This window comes from Pseudophryne corroboree, chromosome 8 (assembly GCF_028390025.1).
Source record: "Pseudophryne corroboree isolate aPseCor3 chromosome 8, aPseCor3.hap2, whole genome shotgun sequence".
NCBI classification, from domain to species: domain Eukaryota; kingdom Metazoa; phylum Chordata; class Amphibia; order Anura; family Myobatrachidae; genus Pseudophryne; species Pseudophryne corroboree.
In genome coordinates, this window is record NC_086451.1 from 16,774,015 (window position 1) to 16,799,215 (window position 25,201).

Sequence of the window (25,201 nt, forward strand, 5' to 3'; positions counted from 1 at the left end):
GTACTTTATGAAAATCGTGTTATTGCATCTCAATCACACATAAAGGACGTCAGCCTTGTGCTACATTTACCGGGAGCCGCTGAGCAATTACATTGTGATTATGGGGTAACTCGAGCAGGGGACACGTCCTGATGTACGAGTGGTAACGAGGATTTAATGCAAGGGCGGCTGATGTGGCGGAACAGACTTGGAGTATGTAGAACCGGAGAACTTGAGAGTAAAGAACACGCCTGACCCCGTTTTGCCTTTCATTAGATTTATTTTTTTCGGTACCTGTTTCTCAGGAGCGTTAGAGTAAAAAATATTCAGAAAAAGACTTTTGCAGTTATTTAGCAAACATCTGTGTTCAAGTAAAAAGTACAGATTGTCTAATGTTCCTTACTGCAGCCATAGAAAGTCTTCTATTGACGCAATATACCATAAAGACTCTGCCGGAACAGCCAAGTGATACTCCGATGCCCGGCAATGCAATGCGGAAGCTGTACTGCTGAACCTACTATATCTCCAGAAGGATACTGCTGGACCTGCTATATCTCCAGAATGATACTGCTGGACCTGCTATATCTCCAGAACGATACTGCTGGACCTGCTATATCTCCAGAAGGATACTGCTGGACCTGCTATATCTCCAGAAGGATACTGCTGGACCTGCTATATCTCCAGAAGGATACTGCTGGACCTACTATATCTCCAGAAGGATACTGCTGGACCTGCTATATCTCCAGAAGGATACTGCTGGACCTGCTATAGCTCCAGAAGGATACTGCTGGACCTGCTATATCTCCAGAAGGATACTGCTGGACCTACTATATCTCCAGAAGGATACTGCTGGACCTACTATATCTCCAGAAGGATACTGCTGGACTTGCTATATCTCCAGAAAGATACTGCTGGACCTGCTATATCTCCAGATACATCAATACAGTAGAGAGTGTACAGAGAAGGGCAACTAAAATGTTGCATGGCCTACACCAGAAAACATACCCATAAAGACTTAAAGATCTTAATATGTATAGTATGCAGCAGGGAAGGGAACATGATAGAGACTGACACATATATCAGGGGTTCTACCAAGGTACAGCAGGGAAACATTCTCCATATGAAGAGAAGCAATAGGACATGAGGACATGCACCAAGACTGGAGGGGGGGAGGTTCAGGGGAATTTGAGGAAAAATAACATGAAGGGTAGTGGATAAGTGGAATAGCCAAACATCAGAGGTGGTAGAGGCTAAATCAGAAGAGCAAATTAAACTTGATTGGGATAGGCATACGAATATCCTTTCAAAGAACTAAGGATCTAATAGGGTTGAAGTTGCCAAAAGGATAAAAGATAAAGGGGCAGACTAGCCAAGTGGTTATTTTCTGACGTTAATTCTATGTTTGCACTGACGCGCATAAGTTTAACTTCCACCATGGCCCTAACTGTGTGGAGTTTGTATATTCTCCCTGTGCTTGCGTGGGTTTCCTCTGGGTATTCCGGTTTCCTCTCACAATCCAAAAATATATTGGTAGGTTAATTGGCTCCCAACAAAAAATTAAGCGCAGTGTTAATGTGTGTGTATATGTGGTAGGGAATAGTTGGGGCAGATATATGAAGCCTGGAGAAGTGATAAAGCAGTGATAAGTGGAAGGTGATAACGCACCAGCCAATCAGCTCCTAGCTGTCATTTTTTAAACCCGTAATGATTGGCTACTGCATTATCACCTTCTGCTCATCACTGCTTTATCAATTATCCAGGCTTAATACATCTGCCCCATAGATTGTAAGCTCCACTGGGGCAGGAACTGATGTGAATGGCCAAATATTCTGGTAGTAAATAATAATAACTAATGTTTCTATGTTTCTACCACTTCGCTTCTGCAGTGTGGCAGCCAATGCACATTACTGGCACCATCAGCTTTGCTGGCACTATGAGAATTCAATTACGGGTGAAGGGTGTGAATTGCCATTGCTGCAGCATTTAAACGCACTCCTCGCCCGGGCAAATACCGTATTCGCACAGAAGTGCTTGCTACCCTATGGGACAGCGAGCAGTTTTGTGTGAGTCTGGGCTACAGCAAAGTGCAGCTATTGCCGCACTGATTTGGCCAGGCAGATGTCGTCACCCGCAATTGAATTCCCCCCGTAGAGAGAAGCACTAAGGGGGTCATTCCGAGTTGATCGCTAGCTGAAAATGTTTGCTGGGCAGCAATGATGCAAAAAACGGCAATTCTGCGCATGCGTATGCGGCACAATGCGCACGCGCGACGTACTTTCACAACAGCCGATGTAATTTCATACAAGGTCTACCGAAGCTTTTCAATCGCACTGCTGGCCGCAGAGTGATTGACATGAAGTGGGCGTTTCTGGGTGTGAACTGACCGTTTTCAGGGAGTGTTCGAAAAAACGCAGGCGTGGCAGGGAAAACGCAGGCGTGGCTGTCCGAACGCAGGGCGTGTTTGTGACGTCAAATCCGGAACTGAATGGTCTGAAGTGATCGTAAGCTAGGAGTAGGTCTGAAGCTACTCTGAAACTGCACAAAATTATTTTGCTGCCGCTTTTCGATCTTTTCTTTCGCACTTCTGCTAAGCTAAAATACACTCCCAGTGGGAGGCGGCATAGCGTTTGCACGGCTGCTAAAAACAGCTAGCGAGCGATCAACTCGGAATGACCCCCTAAGCCCGGTGCTAAACAACCGCAAAGACAGTTTGTGCCTACACACTGTTGATAGGTAAGTTGTATTTAACACGTAAAATACATTTAAATATAAATGCAAATACAACATTAACTGACTAATAAAATTAAGTTAAATAAACAGAGCCAGTGCCCTATGTAACAGCCTGCGGGTTGTAGGTACAGACACAGTTCCGGCGATTTAGCCCATAGATTTAAATCCGCATTAATTTTTTTTGTGGCTTTATGTCTGTGGGCTAAATCGTCAGGAATCTGTGTCTGCAACCCACAAGCTATTGCGTAAGGGCCATTGGTTGTGATTCAGACCTGATCGCTGGGCTGCAAACTTTGTTGTCCCGCGTTCGGATAGTCGCCGCCTCCAGGGGGAGTGTAAATTCTCCGTGCAAGTGTGCGAACTCATGTGTACGCCGAGCTGCAAAAATCCTCTTTGTGCAGTCTCTGCGCAGCCCAGGACTTACTCCTCCAGTGAATCAGAACAGGCTGATCGGGGCCGGAGCTGACGCTAGACACCCTCCCTGAAAACGCTTGGACACGCCTGTGTTTTTCCGGACACACCCCATAAACACTAAGTTACCACCCACAAACGGCTTCCTCCTGTCACTCACCTTGCGAACGCCCGTGCGATCGTTTTTTTTGCACCATCCCGTCGCTGACTGGCGATACCATTTGTTGTTCTCCGACACGCGTGCACGTTGCGGTCTATATGCGTGCATAGTTACTACCTGATCGGCCGCTGTGCAAAAACGCTCAGCAGCAATCAGGTCTGAATCACCCCCATTGTCTCTCCCGCCATCATCCATTCCACCTCTCAAAGCGCAAGGTGGTGTGACTGCAAAATGCGGCAAAAAAAAAAGACAAAAATTCGTTAGAAGTTATTGTGCGTCAATTGGCGCCACAAAATGAACTTCCGCCCATCTATACACTGGCTTATTATTCTGTTCTTGGGGGCCCTACACACTAGCCGATCCGCCGCCGAGCTGCCCGACGGCGGATACGGTTGACAGGCGACCCGGCGGCGGGGAGGCAGTGACGGGGGGAGTGAAGTTTCTTCACTCCCCCCGTCACGCGGCTCCATTGAAGTGCAGGCAAATATGGACGAGATCGTCCATATTGGCCTGCATGCACAGCCGACGGGGCACCAGCGATGAACGAGCGCGGGGATGCGCATCGTTCATCACTGGAGCCTCCACACTGAAAGATATGAACGAGTTCTCGTTCATTTATGAACGAGATCGTTCATATCTTTCAAAAAAATCGGCCAGTGTGTAGGGCCTATAACATGCAAGGGAAAGCGCAGCACAAAATACCCCCTAGCAAACACATTCCATATTGCATTTGTTGTATGTGTCAGAATGAAGTGATGTGACAGTATAATGTACAGAGGTAAGACACAGAGATCCTCCCGTCTCATCAGGCGCAGCCACAGGTAATATATGCGAGAACACGAGACACCGCTTTACAGCTCAGTTTATATAACTTATCTTTATGGTTCTTGTTATAACAGAGTGTGTAGAAAACTGAGGATGAAAGGCAGTAATATCAGACAGTTGGCGCTGATCACCACGGGGCTTTTCTGAGTGGGCTTCTCGCTATACAGAGTGGGGGCTGCACATGGGGAAACAGCTGTTACAGACAGGAGATGTCTCCGGCACACAGGGATTATATGCTGACAATATAGCTCTATCTATATATAAAGGGATATTCTGCATCACCCAGAGTCCCCGTGCTCAGTATTTACAGAGAGCAAAATAAAACCCATACTGCTGAGTAAAGATAAAAGTTCTAGGTACTGAATGTATCCTCCTGTATGTAACTGATTATGTTACTCTGTAGCTGCTAGGGGTGGGGGAGCAGTGCAGTTGCCCAGGGCACATTTGGCATGCACTGAGCCTGGAATGGTAACCTGTAGGGCCGGTGTGAGCTGCTATGGCCCTGGCTCTTATATAATGAATGTGATCTCTTGTGTGGGGAGATGGTGGTTTATTCATCTAGCTATGTATTTTTCTGTATGTCAGTGTTACAGTTACCAACTCATTCCATTCATGATGACATGTATGTATGATACTGCGCACTGCTGGGGACCCTGCTCCTCCCACTATATAACTCTCAGCAGTCTGTGGCTTCCTGCTGCCTCCATTCCCCTCCTCACATCATGTCACTGCCCCTGTCACATGCAGCCCTGTCCTCACTGACACATCACTCATCTCCTGATATACTCTGTGCTGCTGGGGACCCTGCTCCTCCCACTATATAACTCTCAGTCTGTGGCTTCCTGCTGCCTCCATTCCCCTCCTCACATCATGTCACTGCCCCCGTCACATGCAGCCCTGTCCTCACTGACACATCACTCATCTCCTGATATACTCTGTGCTGCTGGGGACCCTGCTCCTCCCACTATATAACTCTCAGTCTGTGGCTTCCTGCTGCCTCCATTCCCCTCCTCACATCATGTCACTGCCCCCGTCACATGCAGCCCTGTCCTCACTGACACATCACTCATCTCCTGATATACTCTGTGCTGCTGGGGACCCTGCTCCTCCCACTATATAACTCTCAGTCTGTGGCTTCCTGCTGCCTCCATTCCCCTCCTCACATCATGTCACTGCCCCTGTCACATGCAGTCCTGCCCTCACTGACACGTCACTCATCTCCTAATATACTCTGTGCTGCTGTGGCTCCTGCCCCTCCCACTATATAACTCTCAGTCTGTGGCTTCCTGCTGCCTCCATTCCCCTCCTCACATCATGTCACTACCCTGTCCTCACTGACACATCACTCATCTCCTGATATACTCTGTGCTGCTGTGGCTCCTGCCCCTCCCACTATATAACTCTCAGTCTGTGGCTTCCTGCTGCCTCCATTCCCCTCCTCACATCATGTCACTACCCTATCACATGCAGCCCTGTCCTCACTGACACATCACTCATCTCCTGATATACTCTGTGCTGCTGTGGCTCCTGCCCCTCCCACTATATAACTCTCAGTCTGTGGCTTCCTGCTGCCTCCATTCCCCTCCTCACATCATGTCACTGCCCCTGTCACATGCAGCCCTGTCCTCACTGACACATCACTCACCTCCTGATATACTCTGTGCTGCTGGGGACCCTGCTCCTCCCACTATATAACTCTCAGCAGTCTGTGGCTTCCTGCTGCCTCCATTCCCCTCCTCACATCATGTCACTGCCCCTGTCACATGCAGCCCTGTCCTCACTGACACATCACTCATCTCCTGATATACTCTGTGCTGCTGGGGACCCTGCTCCTCCCACTATATAACTCTCAGTCTGTGGCTTCCTGCTGCCTCCATTCCCCTCCTCACATCATGTCACTGCCCCTGTCACATGCAGCCCTGTCCTCACTGACACATCACTCATCTCCTGATATACTCTGTGCTGCTGGGGACCCTGCTCCTCCCACTATGTAACTCTCAGTCTGTGGCTTCCTGCTGCCTCCATTCCCCTCCTCACATCATGTCACTGCCCCTGTCACATGCAGCCCTGTCCTCACTGACACATCACTCATCTCCTGATATACTCTGTGCTGCTGGGGACCCTGCTCCTCCCACTATATAACTCTCAGTCTGTGGCTTCCTGCTGCCTCCATTCCCCTCCTCACATCATGTCACTGCCCCCGTCACATGCAGCCCTGTCCTCACTGACACATCACTCATCTCCTGATATACTCTGTGCTGCTGGGGACCCTGCTCCTCCCACTATATAACTCTCAGTCTGTGGCTTCCTGCTGCCTCCATTCCCCTCCTCACATCATGTCACTGCCCCCGTCACATGCAGCCCTGTCCTCACTGACACATCACTCATCTCCTGATATACTCTGTGCTGCTGGGGACCCTGCTCCTCCCACTATATAACTCTCAGTCTGTGGCTTCCTGCTGCCTCCATTCCCCTCCTCACATCATGTCACTGCCCCTGTCACATGCAGTCCTGCCCTCACTGACACGTCACTCATCTCCTAATATACTCTGTGCTGCTGTGGCTCCTGCCCCTCCCACTATATAACTCTCAGTCTGTGGCTTCCTGCTGCCTCCATTCCCCTCCTCACATCATGTCACTACCCTGTCCTCACTGACACATCACTCATCTCCTGATATACTCTGTGCTGCTGTGGCTCCTGCCCCTCCCACTATATAACTCTCAGTCTGTGGCTTCCTGCTGCCTCCATTCCCCTCCTCACATCATGTCACTACCCTATCACATGCAGCCCTGTCCTCACTGACACATCACTCATCTCCTGATATACTCTGTGCTGCTGTGGCTCCTGCCCCTCCCACTATATAACTCTCAGTCTGTGGCTTCCTGCTGCCTCCATTCCCCTCCTCACATCATGTCACTGCCCCTGTCACATGCAGCCCTGTCCTCACTGACACATCACTCACCTCCTGATATACTCTGTGCTGCTGGGGACCCTGCTCCTCCCACTATATAACTCTCAGCAGTCTGTGGCTTCCTGCTGCCTCCATTCCCCTCCTCACATCATGTCACTGCCCCTGTCACATGCAGCCCTGTCCTCACTGACACATCACTCATCTCCTGATATACTCTGTGCTGCTGGGGACCCTGCTCCTCCCACTATATAACTCTCAGTCTGTGGCTTCCTGCTGCCTCCATTCCCCTCCTCACATCATGTCACTGCCCCTGTCACATGCAGCCCTGTCCTCACTGACACATCACTCATCTCCTGATATACTCTGTGCTGCTGGGGACCCTGCTCCTCCCACTATGTAACTCTCAGTCTGTGGCTTCCTGCTGCCTCCATTCCCCTCCTCACATCATGTCACTGCCCCTGTCACATGCAGCCCTGTCCTTACTGACACATCACATATCTCCTGATATACTCTGTGCTGCTGTGGCTCCTGCCCCTCCCACTATATAACTCTCAGTCTGTGGCTTCCTGCTGCCTCCATTCCCCTCCTCACATCATGTCACTGCCCCTGTCACATGCAGCCCTGTCCTCACTGACACATCACTCATCTCCTGATATACTCTGTGCTGCTGGGGACCCTGCTCCTCCCACTATATAACTCTCAGTCTCTGGCTTCCTGCTGCCTCCATTCCCCTCCTCACATCATGTCACTGCCCCTGTCACATGCAGCCCTGTCCTCACTGACACATCACTCATCTCCTGATATACTCTGTGCTGCTGGGGACACTGCTCCTTCCACTATATAACTCTCAGTCTGTGGCTTCCTGCTGCCTCCATTCCCCTCCTCACATCATGTCACTGCCCCTGTCACATGCAGTCCTGCCCTCACTGACACGTCACTCATCTCCTAAGATACTCTGTGCTGCTGTGGCTCCTGCCCCTCCCACTATATAACTCTCAGTCTGTGGCTTCCTGCTGCCTCCATTCCCCTGCTCACATCATGTCACTACCCTACCACATGCAGCCCTGTCCTCACTGACACATCACTCATCTCCTGATATACTCTGTGCTGCTGTGGCTCCTGCCCCTCCCACTATATAACTCTCAGTCTGTGGCTTCCTGCTGCCTCCATTCCCCTCCTCACATCATGTCACTGCCCCTGTCACATGCAGCCCTGTCCTCACTGACACATCACTCATCTCCTGATATACTCTGTGCTGCTGGGGACCCTGCTCCTCCCACTATGTAACTCTCAGTCTGTGGCTTCCTGCTGCCTCCATTCCCCTCCTCACATCATGTCACTGCCCCTGTCACATGCAGCCCTGTCCTCACTGACACATCACATATCTCCTGATATACTCTGTGCTGCTGTGGCTCCTGCCCCTCCCACTGTATAACTCTCAGTCTGTGGCTTCCTGCTGCCTCCATTCCCCTCCTCACATCATGTCACTGCCCCTGTCACATGCAGCCCTGTCCTCACTGACACATCACTCATCTCCTGATATACTCTGTGCTGCTGGGGACCCTGCTCCTCCCACTATATAACTCTCAGTCTCTGGCTTCCTGCTGCCTCCATTCCCCTCCTCACATCATGTCACTGCCCCTGTCACATGCAGCCCTGTCCTCACTGACACATCACTCATCTCCTGATATACTCTGTGCTGCTGGGGACACTGCTCCTTCCACTATATAACTCTCAGTCTGTGGCTTCGTGCTGCCTCCATTCCCCTCCTCACATCATGTCACTGCCCCTGTCACATGCAGTCCTGCCCTCACTGACACGTCACTCATCTCCTAAGATACTCTGTGCTGCTGTGGCTCCTGCCCCTCCCACTATATAACTCTCAGTCTGTGGCTTCCTGCTGCCTCCATTCCCCTGCTCACATCATGTCACTACCCTATCACATGCAGCCCTGTCCTCACTGACACATCACTCATCTCCTGATATACTCTGTGCTGCTGTGGCTCCTGCCCCTCCCACTATATAACTCTCAGTCTGTGGCTTCCTGCTGCCTCCATTCCCCTCCTCACATCATGTCACTACCCTATCACATGCAGCCCTGTCCTCACTGACACGTCACTCATCTCCTGATATACTCTGTGCTGCTGTGGCTCCTGCCCCTCCCACTATATATCTCTCAGTCTGTGGCTTCCTGCTGCCTCCATTCCCCTCCTCACATCATGTCACTACCCTATCACATGCAGCCCTGTCCTTACTGACACATCATTCCTCCTGATATACTCTGTGCTGCTAGAGGACCCTGCTCCTTCCACTATATATCTCTCAGACTGTGGCTTCCTGCTGCCTCCATTCCCCTCCTCACATCATGTCACTGGCCCTGTCACATGCAGCACTGTCCTCACTGACACATCACTCATCTCCGGATATACTCTGTGCTGCTGGGGACCCTGCTCCTCCCACTATATAACTCTCAGTCTCTGGCTTCCTGCTGCCTCCATTCCCCTCCTTACATCATGTCACTGCCCCTGTCACATGCAGCCCTGTCCTCACTGACACATCACTCATCTCCTGATATACTCTGTGCTGCTGGGGACACTGCTCCCCCCACTATATAACTCTCAGTCTGTGGCTTCCTGCTGCCTCCATTCCCCTCCTCACATCATGTCACTGCCCCTGTCACATGCAGCCCTGTCCTCACTGACACATCACTCATCTCCTGATATACTCTGTGCTGCTGGGGACCCTGCTCCTCCCACTATATAACTCTCAGTCTGTGGCTTCCTGCTGCCTCCATTCCCCTCCTCACATCATGTCACTGCCCCCGTCACATGCAGCCCTGTCCTCACTGACACATCACTCATCTCCTGATATACTCTGTGCTGCTGGGCACCATGCTCCTCCCACTATATAACTCTCAGTCTGTGGCTTCCTGCTGCCTCCATTCCCCTCCTCACATCATGTCACTACCCTATCACATGCAGCCCTGTCCTTACTGACACATCATTCCTCCTGATATACTCTGTGCTGCTAGAGGACCCTGCTCCTTCCACTATATATCTCTCAGACTGTGGCTTCCTGCTGCCTCCATTCCCCTCCTCACATCATGTCACTGGCCCTGTCACATGCAGCCCTGTCCTCACTGACACATCACTCATCTCCTGATATACTCTGTGCTGCTGGGGATCCTGCTCCTCCCACTATATAACTCTCAGTCTCTGGCTTCCTGCTGCCTCCATTCTCCTCCTCACATCATGTCACTGCCCCTGTCACATGCAGCCCTGTCCTCACTGACACATCACTCATCTCCTGATATACTCTGTGCTGCTGGGGACCCTACTCCTTCCACTTTATATCTCTCAGTCTGTGGCTTCCTGCTGCCTCCATTCTCCTCCTCACATCATGTCACTGCCCCTGTCACATGCAGCCCTGTCCTCACTGACACATCACTCATCTCCTGATATACTCTGTGCTGCTGGGGACACTGCTCCTTCCACTATATAACTCTCAGTCTGTGGCTTCCTGCTGCCTCCATTCCCCTCCTCACATCATGTCACTGCCCCTGTCACATGCAGCCCTGTCCTCACTGACACATCACTCATCTCCTGATATACTCTGTGCTGCTGGGGACACTGCTCCCCCCACTATATAACTCTCAGTCTGTGGCTTCCTGCTGCCTCCATTCCCCTCCTCACATCATGTCACTGCCCCTGTCACATGCAGCCCTGTCCTCACTGACACATCACTCATCTCCTGATATACTCTGTGCTGCTGGGGACCCTGCTCCTCCCACTATATAACTCTCAGTCTGTGGCTTCCTGCTGCCTCCATTCCCCTCCTCACATCATGTCACTGCCCCCGTCACATGCAGCCCTGTCCTCACTGACACATCACTCATCTCCTGATATACTCTGTGCTGCTGGGCACCCTGCTCCTCCCACTATATAACTCTCAGTCTGTGGCTTCCTGCTGCCTCCATTCCCCTCCTCACATCATGTCACTGCCCCTGTCACATGCAGCCCTGTCCTCACTGACACATCACTCTTCTCCTGATATACTCTGTGCTGCTGGGGACCCTGCACCTCCCACTATATATCTCAGGATATACTTAAATCCTGGACTGTTACCTCTCCTTGAGGACCGTGTTTGGGAACCATTGCTCCAAACCCTAACAAAGCTTTCAAAATATCCCGTGATGATGCAGCAGGAGTTCTGCAACAACAGGAGATTTATTTCTGCAATAGCTTCTGCCTAGGAGGCTAAAGACCTTGTCATTAGGCGGCATCTTGTTCTACGTAATAGTAACACAGTACACATTGTGGGAAATTCAATAGTTTTTTTGGCCGTACTGATTGCGGGGCGCTTGATAGACCAATTCAATTGTTGCTCTGTCAGGGGGGCGAAAAGTCAGCTGTTTGGTCGCGGGTTTAGCCGGGCAAAGTGGTGCTTTTGGCTGCCACAAACTCGATAATTAATGGACATATGATTATTATTATTATTATTATTATTATTACCAGTTATTTATATAGCGCACACATATTCCGCAGCGCTTTACAGAGAACAATTGTCCATTCACATCAGTCCCTGCTCCAGTGGAGCTTACACTCTATATTCCCTACCACATGTACACACACACACACACACATTCATGCTAGGGTTCATTTTGTTGGAAGCCAATTAACCTATCAGTATATTTTTGGATTGTGGGAGGAAACCGGAGTACCCGAAGGAAACCCACACAAGTACGGGGAGAATATACAAACTCCACACAGTTATGGCCATGGTGGGAATTGAACCAATGACCTCAGTGCTGTGAGGCAGTAATGCTAACCATTACGCCATCCGTACTGCCCACTGATTCATAAGTAGCGCGCCCAAAAAAACTATTGTGTTTCCTCCATTGTTGGAATGGAAATGTGTGTGTTTGTTGATGTGTGTTGAAGTGTACACACCACTGGATGCCTTAAAACTACAAACAGCGCAGTTACATAACCAGTGGCGTATCGGCAGCCAGATGTGGTACAGCCAGACTCTTTGTGTTCCACACCGGGTTAGGATGGAGCCGAGTTTGAGCAGAGCGGGGGGGGGGGGGGGGGGGGGGGGGTGTCATACAGCTGAGTGGATGCAGGTAGCGGTGCAGGACACTGGAAAGGTGGTTTGCAGCAGGTAACCGCAGGTCTCTTCTGGAGCTAAGTGGTACACAGCCGTGCATCACTACGTTATTTCTCCTTCATCCACTAGGGGCCACTGGAGCGTAGTTACAATGGGGAAATAGTAGGCAGTAATTGGGAGCTGGCACTTTAAAAAAAATTCTAACCCTGTGGCTAGCTCCTCCCCTACTATCTCCCCTCCAAGCCAGTCTTAGTTTAGTGCCCAAGGGAGCTGGTTCACTTGGGTTTAGCTGAAGAAATTTTTTCTTTTTTCTTTATTATTTTATTTTTCTTCACACACACGCACAGACTGGCAGCTCTGCCACTGCCAGTCAGCACCGTGGGAGCTGCCGGCGGGGTCCCATCGCAGCTGCGTGCGGCTCGGGATGGGCCCCGGCTGAGGGAGACACTGAGCTCTCCTGAGTTGGCGGACACCGCTGCGTGCGGCGCGTGTCGGGACCACTCCATCCAGCAGAAGATTCCGGCAGCACGGCAGCGGTGAGTATCTGACGGCCGGACACCGCTGCGTGCGGCGTGTGTCGGGGCCACCCTCCACCACTGAAAGGTGTGTATATCCCCCCCACCCAGACTGTTGGGATGAAGGGGTGACAGGGGGGTTCTGAAGAATTGATTTTATTATTGGTGACTACAACAGTGACTGAGCACCCTTACAGCACCCTAACAACACCCCCAATCCCCCCCCCCCTCGGATTATTATTAGTCATTTTTATTTATTTAAAAAAAAAAAAAAAGAGTAACAGCGCTGTGCCGCGCTCCCGCTCGCCCGCCCGCCAGCCGCCCACTCTCCTCACTGCTCGGATCCCCGCCAGCGCGGCTCACAGAGCCGCTACAGGGATCCGACATAAGCATTGCAGTTTTAAATTTGGCGCCGTCAAGGAGGGGGGCGGGGCTTAATCCCGCTCTGCGCGCCCGGAAGTACAGCGCGCCGGGGACCCGTTCTTTTCCTGTCAGCAGCGCGGGACGGAGCCCACGCGACCACAGCAAAAGTAGTTACAGTGGGGAAGGGGGGCACTCGGGGGCACTACAGGTACAATATTTGTTTATTGCAGCCTGTCACTGCACACAGTATCGTGCAGGACAGATCGGCTGCTGTGGCTGAATTCTTTTCCCTGCTTCCCTCCCCTCCCTCCCATTCTGCCTATTGCTGTCTTCCTGTGGGGGAAGGGTATCAAGTTTAGGTGCTGCCATGGCCACTAAAGGCTCCAAGGCAGCTCAAAAGCAGGGTCAGGTTTTAGGTGAGGAGTCACAGCCATCAGCTCAGCCCTCCTCAGAACCCCAGAGCGCCCCGACATGGACGACACAACTCACAGAGGTGATGTCCCTGCTGACTGGGGAACTTAAAGCCTCTCGGGAAGATAGAGAGGCGGCCCAGTTCCGACAGCTTGTCCCGGTACCGGCGCCAGAACCTGCATGGGCAGTCTCATTGGCAAAGTCAGTGGAAGGGCTTTCCAGGGCTGTAATACCTTCCCAAGCCCCGTCCTTTAGTCCCCCCCAACAGGCTGCAAAAAAGAGATTGCTAGCCTCGGTGTTACAGGACTTTGACGATGATATGCCTCAATTAGATGAGGCGGGGGTAGATGTACAGGATATACAGGATGTGGATATCCAGGATACTGACGATCAGGTATATGAGGACTCTGAACCAGTAGCTCAGGGTATAGAGGCTCTTATTACTGCTATTCGCTCAGTGTTACAGGTGGAGGAGACGGAAGACATCTTACGCCCTTCAAGGTTTGGCACCGACCAATACCTGCCGGTGACTTTTCCAGTTTCGGAGGAGCTGGATGCTCTTATAACAACAGCCTGGAAGCATCCAGACGCGAAATTTCAGGTATCAAGAAAAATGTTGTCTTCCTATCCTTTTCCCGCAGATAGCAGAACGCGCTATGAGAACTCTCCGATCGTGGATCCTTCGGTGTCTCATCTGTCCAAAAAGACGGTCCTGCCTGTTCCGGGGGCAACTTCACTTAAGGAGGCGTCAGATAGGAAGTTGGAGTCTACCTTAAAGAATATTTACTCTGCGGCAGGGGTTTTGCAGCGCCCGGCTCAGGTAGGTTGTTGGGTCAACAAGGCAATCGAAGCTTGGGCGGAACAATTGTCCTCTGGAATTCGTGACGAATTACCGGCGGATCAATTGATAGACTTGGCAGAACACATCCGTGAATCAGCCCTTTATCTTTGCGAAGCGTCCAAGGACATAGGTGTTCTTGGAGCTAGAATTTCCGCTTTAACAATTGCGGCCCGCAGAGCGCTATGGCTCCGGCATTGGCATGCGGATACGGAATCCAAAAGGGCGGCAGAGGCGTTACCCTTTACGGGTGAGGTTCTGTTTGGTAAGGATCTGGATGCCTGGATCTCTACGGCCACGGGGGGTAGGTCGGCTTATCTTCCTTCTGCTGCTCCAGCCGCTCGCAGACCATATAGGGGTCCCTCTTTTCGATCCTTTCGTGCCCCTTCCAGGTTTCGAGGACAGGCCAGGGGTGGAGCTTCTACCTTCCGTGGCCATAGAGGTAGAGGCGGCGGCAGGGGTAGAGGTTCCGCAGCCTCAGCCCAGTCAGACGTTAAGTCTTCTGGCACTGCCACCGCATGACGGGCCTTCCTCCCACCTGGGAGATCACAGGGTGGGAGCTCGTTTGTGGGATTTCAAGGAGGTCTGGATACAGTCCTGCCCAGATGCTTGGGTCCGGGATCTCATCACTTGCGGTTACAAGCTCGTATTTCAGGAACAACCACCCCAGCGGTTCTTTACCACGGGTTTGCCAGTTTCCGACAACCGGGGAGTTGCCTTACAAACCGCGGTCCAGAAGCTTCTGTCTGCAAGGGTTGTGATCCCTGTTCCCTCGCATCATCGAAAACAGGGCTATTACTCAAGCCTGTTTCTAGTACCGAAGCCGGACGGCTCAGTCAGACCAATCCTGAACTTGAAAGATCTCAATCCGTATTTGAAGGTGAAAAAAAAAAAGGAATTGGATTCCCCAGCACCCTGGATGATAACAGTAACCAGATATAAATCCCACATGATAATAGAATTCAGAGATCTTCGTTACACATATTTGCGAAAATGTGTAACGAAGATCTCTGAATTCTATTATCATGTGGGATTTATATCTGGTTACTGTTATCATCCAGGGTGCTGGGGAATCCAATTCCTTTTTTCTTGCTCAGAAATACCCCTTCCTTTCGAGCACCTGAATGATATCACTAAGCTAATTGAGCATTTACCAATCTATATGTCTGTTGTGAGAGGCAGAGAGGTCCTGCATTAGGAGGAGGTGCAGGCCCTGACATGCCACATGGAGCATTATGGGGCTGCTCCAAGGTAGGTAGCTCTTAGCTTAGACATATTTTAGTAAGGAGCCATTATCATGTGGCTCCTTGCTGGTTAATATTAGACCCAGAATGGGGTAATTGAGGTGTGAGGTGTGGTGCCTCTGGACTGGCTGAGCTGGATGGCTTTAGTGTGGCATACCTTTACATTCTAATAACACTTTTCACTTATTAATTTTCTAACACTATTTCTCTATTTTAATTACATTTCATGTTTGTATCACCCTCTCTATAGCTTCGGCTTCCTAAATACTAATTTATTAACACTATAGTTTTTTACACTGGTGTGCCACGCTGGGCTTTCTGGCTCATTCTGGTGTTATGGGGTGCCACACCCTGCACCTAGATATAGCGCTAGGGACCCCAAATATACAGAGAGGCCTTGATGCGGCTTTGGGGCTTAACCACACATTTGCGCAAATATGTGTAACGAAGATCTCTGAATTCTATTATCATGTGGGATTTATATCTGGTTACTGTTATCATCCAGGGTGCTGGGGAATCCAATTCCTTTTTTCTTGCTCAGAAATACCCCTTCCTTTCGAGCACCTGAATGATATCACTAAGCTAATTGAGCATTTACCAATCTATATGTCCGTATTTGAAGGTGTTCAAATTCAAGATGGAGTCCCTCCAGTCTGTTATTGCGGGGTTGGAAAAAGACGAGTTTCTGGCATCCTTAGACATCAAGGACGCATACTTACATGTTCCCATTTGGCCTCCTCACCAGGCCTTTCTCCGGTTCGCAATACAGGACGCTCATTTACAGTTCCAGGCCCTTCCTTTCGGTCTCTCTTCTGCCCCCAGAGTGTTCACAAAGATCATGGCGGTCATGATGGCCCTGCTTCGGAAGCAGGGTGTGACAATTGTTCCCTATCTGGACGATCTGCTAATAAAAGCAAGCTCAGCAGAACGGTTACTTCAGAATATCCGGATGACACAGGACCTTCTGATCCGACACGGGTGGGTCCTGAATTTTCCGAAGTCTCACTTATGCCCCGCACAACGGCTGTTGTTTCTGGGAATGATTCTCGACACAGTCCATCAGAGGGTTTTCCTTCCGCGGGACAAGATACTTTCTCTGCAGACACTGGTAAGACTGGTCCTTCAACACCGTCGGGTGTCAGTATATCTGTGCATTCGCCTGCTGGGAAAGATGGTAGCAGTGTTCGAGGCTCTTCCGTACGGTCGCTTCCACTCTCGACCGTTTCAGCTATGTCTTCTAAATCAATGGTCAGGATCTCATCTGTTCCTTCATCAGCGGGTGACGCTATCTCCAAAGGCACGGTCATCACTGCTCTGGTGGCTCCAGTCGACCCATCTGTTGGAAGGAAGACGGTTCGGCATATGGGATTGGACTCTCCTCACCACGGACGCCAGTCTGCGAGGCTGGGGAGCAGTGACCCTGGGACATCAGTTTCAGGGGCGCTGGTCAATCCACGAATCCGCTCTCCACATAAACATCCTCGAACTAAGGGCGGTGTACAACGCCCTGCTGCAGGCACATCACCTCCTGCGAGGTCGAGCGGTCAGAGTTCAGTCCGACAACGCCACGACGGTAGCATACATCAACCGTCAGGGCGGCACTCGCAGCCGCGCAGCGATGAGGGAAGTCACCAACATCCTTCTCTGGGCGGAGAAGTATGCTCTGTCCTTCTCGGCAATATTCATTCCGGGAGTGGACAATTGGGAAGCCGACTATCTAAGCCGGCAGGACATGCACCCGGGAGAATGGTCACTACATCCCCAGGTGTTTTGGCAACTGGTCCGCCGGTGGGGAAAACCACAGATAGATCTCATGGCGTCCCGCCTGAACCATCAGTTGCCTCTTTACTACTCTCGGACGAGGGACCCGGCGGCGGCGGGCGTGGATGCTCTCACGGCTCCTTGGAATTTCCAGTTTGTTTACCTCTTTCCTCCGTTCCCGCTGTTGCCGAAGGTTCTGCAACGCATCAAGAGAGAAGACGCTCTGGTTCTCCTAGTGGCTCCAGATTAGCCACGCAGGGTTTGGTACTCCGCTCTACATCTGTTGTCGGTGGCCGAGCCTTGGACCCTACCACTACGAGACGACCTTCTACAACAGGGTCCTTTTTGTTATCCAGACTTACGCAGGCTACGTTTGACGGCGTGGCTGTTGAGAAAGCCATCTTGACAAGGAAGGGGATTCCTCGTACAGTTATACCTACTATGCTTCGGGCTAGAAAGTCGGTTACATCTTCTCACTACTACCGCATTTGGAAGGCTTATGTAGCATGGTGTGAACGTCGAGAATATTCTCCTTCCGTGTATAGCTTAGCCCGTCTTCTCCGTTTTTTGCAGGCGGGTTTTTCAGCAGGCCTAAGACTGGGCTCACTAAAAGTGCAGGTCTCTGCTCTTTCGGTTTACTTCCAGAAACGGTTAGCCTTGCTGCCTGAGGTTCAGACCTTCTTTCAAGGGGTTCTTCGAATACAGCCTCCCTTCCGTCCTCCGACAGCGCCATGGGACCTCAGTCTGGTCCTGTCCTTTCTGCAGTCTTCATTGTTTGAGCCCCTGGAATCAGTAGAGATAAAATATCTCACCTGGAAGGTGGTTCTGCTCCTGGCGCTGGCTTCAGCTAGACGGGTGTCAGAACTAGGGGCTCTCTCTTGCAGGTCTCCTTACCTGGTGTTTCATGCGGATAGGGCCGAGCTTCGTACTCGTATGTCCTTTCTACCAAAAGTGGTGTCTGATTTTCACATCAATCAGCCGCTTGTAGTACCGGCCCTCTCAGGGGACTCTCCGGATGTGAGATCATTGGACGTTGTAAGAGCGCTCAAGATCTATGTGGATAGGACTTCGGCTATTCGGAAGTCTGATTCCTTATTTGTGCTGTACGACGCTGCCCGCCGTGGTTGGCCGGCCTCTAAGCAGACCTTGTCTCGATGGATTCGACTGACCATCAGACAAGCTTATTTGGCGGCTTCTCGGGAACCTCCATCTTCCATTTCAGCACACTCCACACGCTCTGTGGGACCTTCTTGGGCGGCTGCCCGGGGGGTCTCTATGACTACTTTATGTCGGGCGGCTACTTGGTCCGGCCGTCATACGTTTGTCAAATTCTACAAGTTTGACACTTTTGCGGCCTCTGCATCTCACTTTGGCCGATCGGTTTTACAGGACTCTCAGCGCTCTCCCACCCGTTCTGGGAGCTCTGGGACGTCCCCATTGTAACTACGCTCCAGTGGCCCCTAGTGGATGAAGGAGAAATCAGGATTTTTAGTACTTACCGATAAATCCCTTTCTCCGATTCCACAGGGGCCACTGGACGCCCGCCCAGCGCTGTTCCTCCTTGTTGTTTTTTGCTTAACGGTTTGCGGTTCAATTAATGACCGCTTGTTGAGTTCAGGTTATCCTGTTTATTATTAGGTTCGATTCCAGGGTTAGTTTGGGTTATCCTGGTTGAGTAGAGGTCAATAACCTCCTCTACCTTATGGTTTTCTCTATTACAGCTCTCCTTGGGCACAGTTTTACGTAGACTGGCTTGGAGGGGAGATAGTAGGGGAGGAGCTAGCCACAGGGTTAGAATTTTTTTTAAAGTGCCAGCTCCCAATTACTGCCTATTATTTCCCCATTGTAACTACGCTCCAGTGGCCCCTGTGGAATCGGAGAAAGGGATTTATCGGTAAGTACCAAAATCCTGATCTATACACAATGAGAAGATGGCACCGCTTATGCGCAGTACTAGGTTCGGCGGCCATTTTGGTTAGGGAATGAAGCCTCCCTGGAGCAGTAGCGCCCTCCTCTTTCAACACATATTACTTGAGAAAAGTATTTTTTGTTTATTCCTGTTCATTTATGAGCGAGATGTTTTAGGGTTTACATTTTGTAGGGTATGACATATGCTATGCACCCTGTCCACGTTATATTATAATCATAGTAATGACAGATATGGTACATGGAACACCGGCTTGGCCGTTCTAATACTCACTGAGTGGGTTAAAAGAAATATTATCTTTACATGAAGTGTCCCTAAGGGAGTTTAAAAGATCAAGGTCGTTTGTGAATAGCTAATGACCCGCGTTCCACTTGTCAGAACTCATTACTTCTCTATTATATATTTGATAATGCTATTTGAGTTCATAATTGCTCTTTAAAATCAGATTTAACTTCCTGAGCTGCAGGTGAGACGTATCATTAAGGATGATTATTCCGCAGCGGGCTCTGGCAGGGATAGGGTTACCCACCCCGTATGACCCATGTGATGAAACTTCTACAGCGGAAAATGTGTCTACATTCAGTAGTTATGTTACTTTTATTCATCTGTCATACTTTGGCAAAGTGGTACTACATAGGGTTATTTCTAGGCCAATTCCTGTGAGGATTGGGGTATGTATTTGCCCAGTTCTAAGATAAGGGGTTCCATATGTAGGTCTGGTTCTGTAGAGAGTGGTTCTATGGAGAGTGGGTGATATTTTGGCCCAGTTCTATGAGAATGAGGTTGGATTTAGGACAAGTTCTATGACAGGCTATTATATAGACTTAGTTATATAAAAGTAAATATGTTGGTCCAGTTCTATGATAAGGGTGTTCTACTGTATATAGTACTGGTTCTATGCAGCATGGTTGATATATAGGCCCAGTTCTATATAAGGATGAGATTGTGCAAAAGCCCGTTCTGTGACAAGTGGTATTTATATAGATCTGGTTGTATATTGGCCAGGTTCTATGATGAGGGGGTACTATATAGTCCAAGTTCTATGATAAGGGGGTGCTATATAGTCTAAGTTCTATGATAAGGGGGTACTATATAGTCTAAGTTCTATGATAAGGGGGTATTACATAGTCCAAGTTCTATGATAAGGGGGTGCTGTATAGTCCAAGTTCTATGATAAGGGGGTTCTATAGAGGCCTGGTTCTATGGAAAGTGGGTAATATATATCCCCAGTTCTATGAGGATGAGTATGTACATAAGCCCGGTTCTATGACAAGTGGTATTATAGACCTAGTTGTATACAGGCCAGGTTATGTAAGGGGGTACTATATAGGCCTGGTTGGTTCTATGAAAAGTGGATAATATATAGGTCCAATTCTATAAGGATGAGATTGTACAAATGCCCGTTCTGGGACCAGTTGTATTCTATAGATCTATTTGTATATTGGCCAGATTCTATGATAAGGGGGTACTATATAGTCCAAGTTCTATGATAAGGGGGTACTATATAGTCCAAGTTCTATGATAAGGGGGTGCTATATAGTTCAAGTTCTATGATAAGGGGGTGCTATATAGTCCAAGTTCTATGATAAGAGGGTACTATATAGTCCAAGTTCTATGATAAGAGGGTACTATATAGTCCAAGTTCTATGATAAGAGGGTACTATATAGTCCAAGTTCTATGATAAGGGGGTGCTATATAGTCCAAGTTCTATGATAAGGGGGTACTATATAGTCCAAGTTCTATGATAAGGGGGTACTATATAGTCCAAGTTCTATGATAAGGGGGTACTATATAGTCCAAGTTCTATGATAAGGGGGTGCTATATAGTCCAAGTTCTATGATAAGGGGGTACTATATAGTCCAAGTTCTATGATAAGGGGGTACTATATAGTCCAAGTTCTATGATAAGGGGGTGCTATATAGTCCAAGTTCTATGATAAGGGGGTACTATATAGTCCAAGTTCTATGATAAGGGGGTGCTATATAGTCCAAGTTCTATGATAAGGGGGTGCTATATAGTCCAAGTTCTATGATAAGGGGGTACTATATAGTCCAAGTTCTATGATAAGGGGGTGCTATATAGTCCAAGTTCTATGATAAGGGGGTACTATATAGTCCAAGTTCTATGATAAGGGGGTACTATATAGTCCAAGTTCTATGATAAGGGGGTGCTATATAGTCCAAGTTCTATGATAAGGGGGTGCTATATAGTCCAAGTTCTATGATAAGGGGGTACTATATAGTCCAAGTTCTATGATAAGGGGGTGCTATATAGTCCAAGTTCTATGATAAGGGGGTACTATATAGTCCAAGTTCTATGATAAGGGGGTGCTATATAGTTCAAGTTCTATGATAAGGGGGTGCTATATAGTCCAAGTTCTATGATAAGAGGGTACTATATAGTCCAAGTTCTATGATAAGAGGGTACTATATAGTCCAAGTTCTATGATAAGAGGGTACTATATAGTCCAAGTTCTATGATAAGGGGGTGCTATATAGTCCAAGTTCTATGATAAGGGGGTACTATATAGTCCAAGTTCTATGATAAGGGGGTACTATATAGTCCAAGTTCTATGATAAGGGGGTGCTATATAGTTCAAGTTCTATGATAAGGGGGTGCTATATAGTCCAAGTTCTATGATAAGAGGGTACTATATAGTCCAAGTTCTATGATAAGAGGGTACTATATAGTCCAAGTTCTATGATAAGAGGGTACTATATAGTCCAAGTTCTATGATAAGGGGGTGCTATATAGTCCAAGTTCTATGATAAGGGGGTACTATATAGTCCAAGTTCTATGATAAGGGGGTACTATATAGTCCAAGTTCTATGATAAGGGGGTACTATATAGTCCAAGTTCTATGATAAGGGGGTGCTATATAGTCCAAGTTCTATGATAAGGGGGTACTATATAGTCCAAGTTCTATGATAAGGGGGTACTATATAGTCCAAGTTCTATGATAAGGGGGTGCTATATAGTCCAAGTTCTATGATAAGGGGGTACTATATAGTCCAAGTTCTATGATAAGGGGCCGCAGTGACGTGCTCTGGGGTGAGGCAGGTGAGGCAGGGCCTTTCCTGTCATACTAACGTTTGTGCCAGAGTACTGACTGTATAAAGTATATGAAAAATACAAAGAATATGTTTGAAATATCTTCTTTGCATTATTCTGATAATTTTTATAGCCAAAACTCTGGAGTAAAAAGTCTATGGCAGGTGAGGTAGTGCCTCACCTGGTTATGTTTTCCGCACATCTCTGATCAAAACTCACCAAATTTCCAGGAGTTTATACTGCTGCACCTGTGTATAATGCCCAGATGTACCATTTGGCTCATATATTGCATGTAAATCTGGCTCTGGGGCTAGCCAGTGCCCCCTGAGCTATTTAGCTCACCGCACGTCCCTGTAAGGGGGTACTATATAGTCCAAGTTCTATGATAAGGGGGTACTATATAGTCCAAGTTCTATGATAAGGGGGTACTATATAGTCCAAGTTCTATGATAAGGGGGTACTATATAGTCCAAGTTCTATGATAAGGGGGTACTATATAGTCCAAGTTCTATGATAAGGGGGTGCTAGTATACAGTCCAAGTTCTATGATAAGGGGGTACTATATAGTCCAAGTTCTATGATAAGGTGGTACTATATAGTCCAAGTTCTATGATAAGGGGGTGCTATATAGTCCAAGTTCTATGATAAGGGGGTACTATATAGTCCAAGTTCTATGATAAGGGGGTGCTATACAGTCCAAGTTCTATGATAAGGGGGTACTATATAGTCCAAGTTCTATGATAAGGGGGTGCTATATAGTCCAAGTTCTATGATAAGGGGGTACTATATAGTCCAAGTTCTATGATAAGGGGGTGCTATATAGTCCAAGTTCTATGATAAGGGGGTACTATATAGTCCAAGTTCTATGATAAGGGGCCGCAGTGACGTGCTCTGGGGTGAGGCAGGTGAGGCAGGGCCTTTCCTGTCATACTAACGTTTGTGCCAGAGTACTGACTGTATAAAGTATATGAAAAATACAAAGAATATGTTTGAAATATCTTCTTTGCATTATTCTGATAATTTTTATAGCCAAAACTCTGGAGTAAAAAGTCTATGGCAGGTGAGGTAGTGCCTCACCTGGTTATGTTTTCCGCACATCTCTGATCAAAACTCACCAAATTTCCAGGAGTTTATACTGCTGCACCTGTGTATAATGCCCAGATGTACCATTTGGCTCATATATTGCATGTAAATCTGGCTCTGGGGCTAGCCAATGCCCCCTGAGCTATTTAGCTCACCGCACGTCCCTGTAAGGGGGTACTATATAGTCCAAGTTCTATGATAAGGGGGTACTATATAGTCCAAGTTCTATGATAAGGGGGTACTATATAGTCCAAGTTCTATGATAAGGGGGTGCTAGTATACAGTCCAATTTCTATGATAAGGGGGTACTATATAGTCCAAGTTCTATGATAAGGTGGTACTATATAGTCCAAGTTCTATGAGAAGGGGGTGCTATATAGTCCAAGTTCTATGATAAGGGGGTGCTATATAGTCCAAGTTCTATGATAAGGGGGTACTATATAGTCCAAGTTCTATGATAAGGGGGTGCTAGTATACAGTCCAAGTTCTATGATAAGGGGGTACTATATAGTCCAAGTTCTATGATAAGGGGGTGCTATATAGTCCAAGTTCTATGATAAGAGGGTACTATATAGTCCAAGTTCTATGATAAGGGGGTACTATATAGTCCAAGTTCTATGATAAGAGGGTACTATATAGTCCAAGTTCTATGATAAGGGGGTGCTATATAGTCCAAGTTCTATGATAAGGGGGTACTATATAGTCCAAGTTCTATGATAAGGGGGTACTATATAGTCCAAGTTCTATGATAAGAGGGTACTATATAGTCCAAGTTCTATGATAAGGGGGTGCTATATAGTCCAAGTTCTATGATAAGGGGGTACTATATAGTCCAAGTTCTATGATAAGGGGGTACTATATAGTCCAAGTTCTATGATAAGGGGGTACTATATAGTCCAAGTTCTATGATAAGGGGGTGCTATATAGTCCAAGTTCTATGATAAGGGGGTACTATGTAGTCCAAGTTCTATGATAAGGGGGTACTATATAGTCCAAGTTCTATGATAAGGGGGTGCTATATAGTCCAAGTTCTATGATAAGGGGGTACTATATAGTCCAAGTTCTATGATAAGGGGGTGCTATATAGTCCAAGTTCTATGATAAGGGGGTGCTATATAGTCCAAGTTCTATGATAAGGGGGTACTATATAGTCCAAGTTCTATGATAAGGGGGTGCTATATAGTCCAAGTTCTATGATAAGGGGGTACTATATAGTCCAAGTTCTATGATAAGGGGGTACTATATAGTCCAAGTTCTATGATAAGGGGGTGCTATATAGTCCAAGTTCTATGATAAGGGGGTGCTATATAGTCCAAGTTCTATGATAAGGGGGTACTATATAGTCCAAGTTCTATGATAAGGGGGTGCTATATAGTCCAAGTTCTATGATAAGGGGGTACTATATAGTCCAAGTTCTATGATAAGGGGCCGCAGTGACGTGCTCTGGGGTGAGGCAGGTGAGGCAGGGCCTTTCCTGTCATACTAACGTTTGTGCCAGAGTACTGACTGTATAAAGTATATGAAAAATACAAAGAATATGTTTGAAATATCTTCTTTGCATTATTCTGATAATTTTTATAGCCAAAACTCTGGAGTAAAAAGTCTATGGCAGGTGAGGTAGTGCCTCACCTGGTTATGTTTTCCGCACATCTCTGATCAAAACTCACCAAATTTCCAGGAGTTTATACTGCTGCACCTGTGTATAATGCCCAGATGTACCATTTGGCTCATATATTGCATGTAAATCTGGCTCTGGGGCTAGCCAGTGCCCCCTGAGCTATTTAGCTCACCGCACGTCCCTGTAAGGGGGTACTATATAGTCCAAGTTCTATGATAAGGGGGTACTATATAGTCCAAGTTCTATGATAAGGGGGTACTAT

The 25,201-nt window shown here is 48.3% G+C and overlaps 1 protein-coding gene across 1 annotated transcript in view; it reads left to right on the plus strand.

Annotated features, from left to right (window-relative positions):
- The window catches only part of DAB2IP (DAB2 interacting protein), a 1,128,147-nt gene that overhangs the window by 13,517 nt on the left and 1,089,429 nt on the right, over nucleotides 1-25,201 (plus strand). The window lies entirely within an intron of this gene.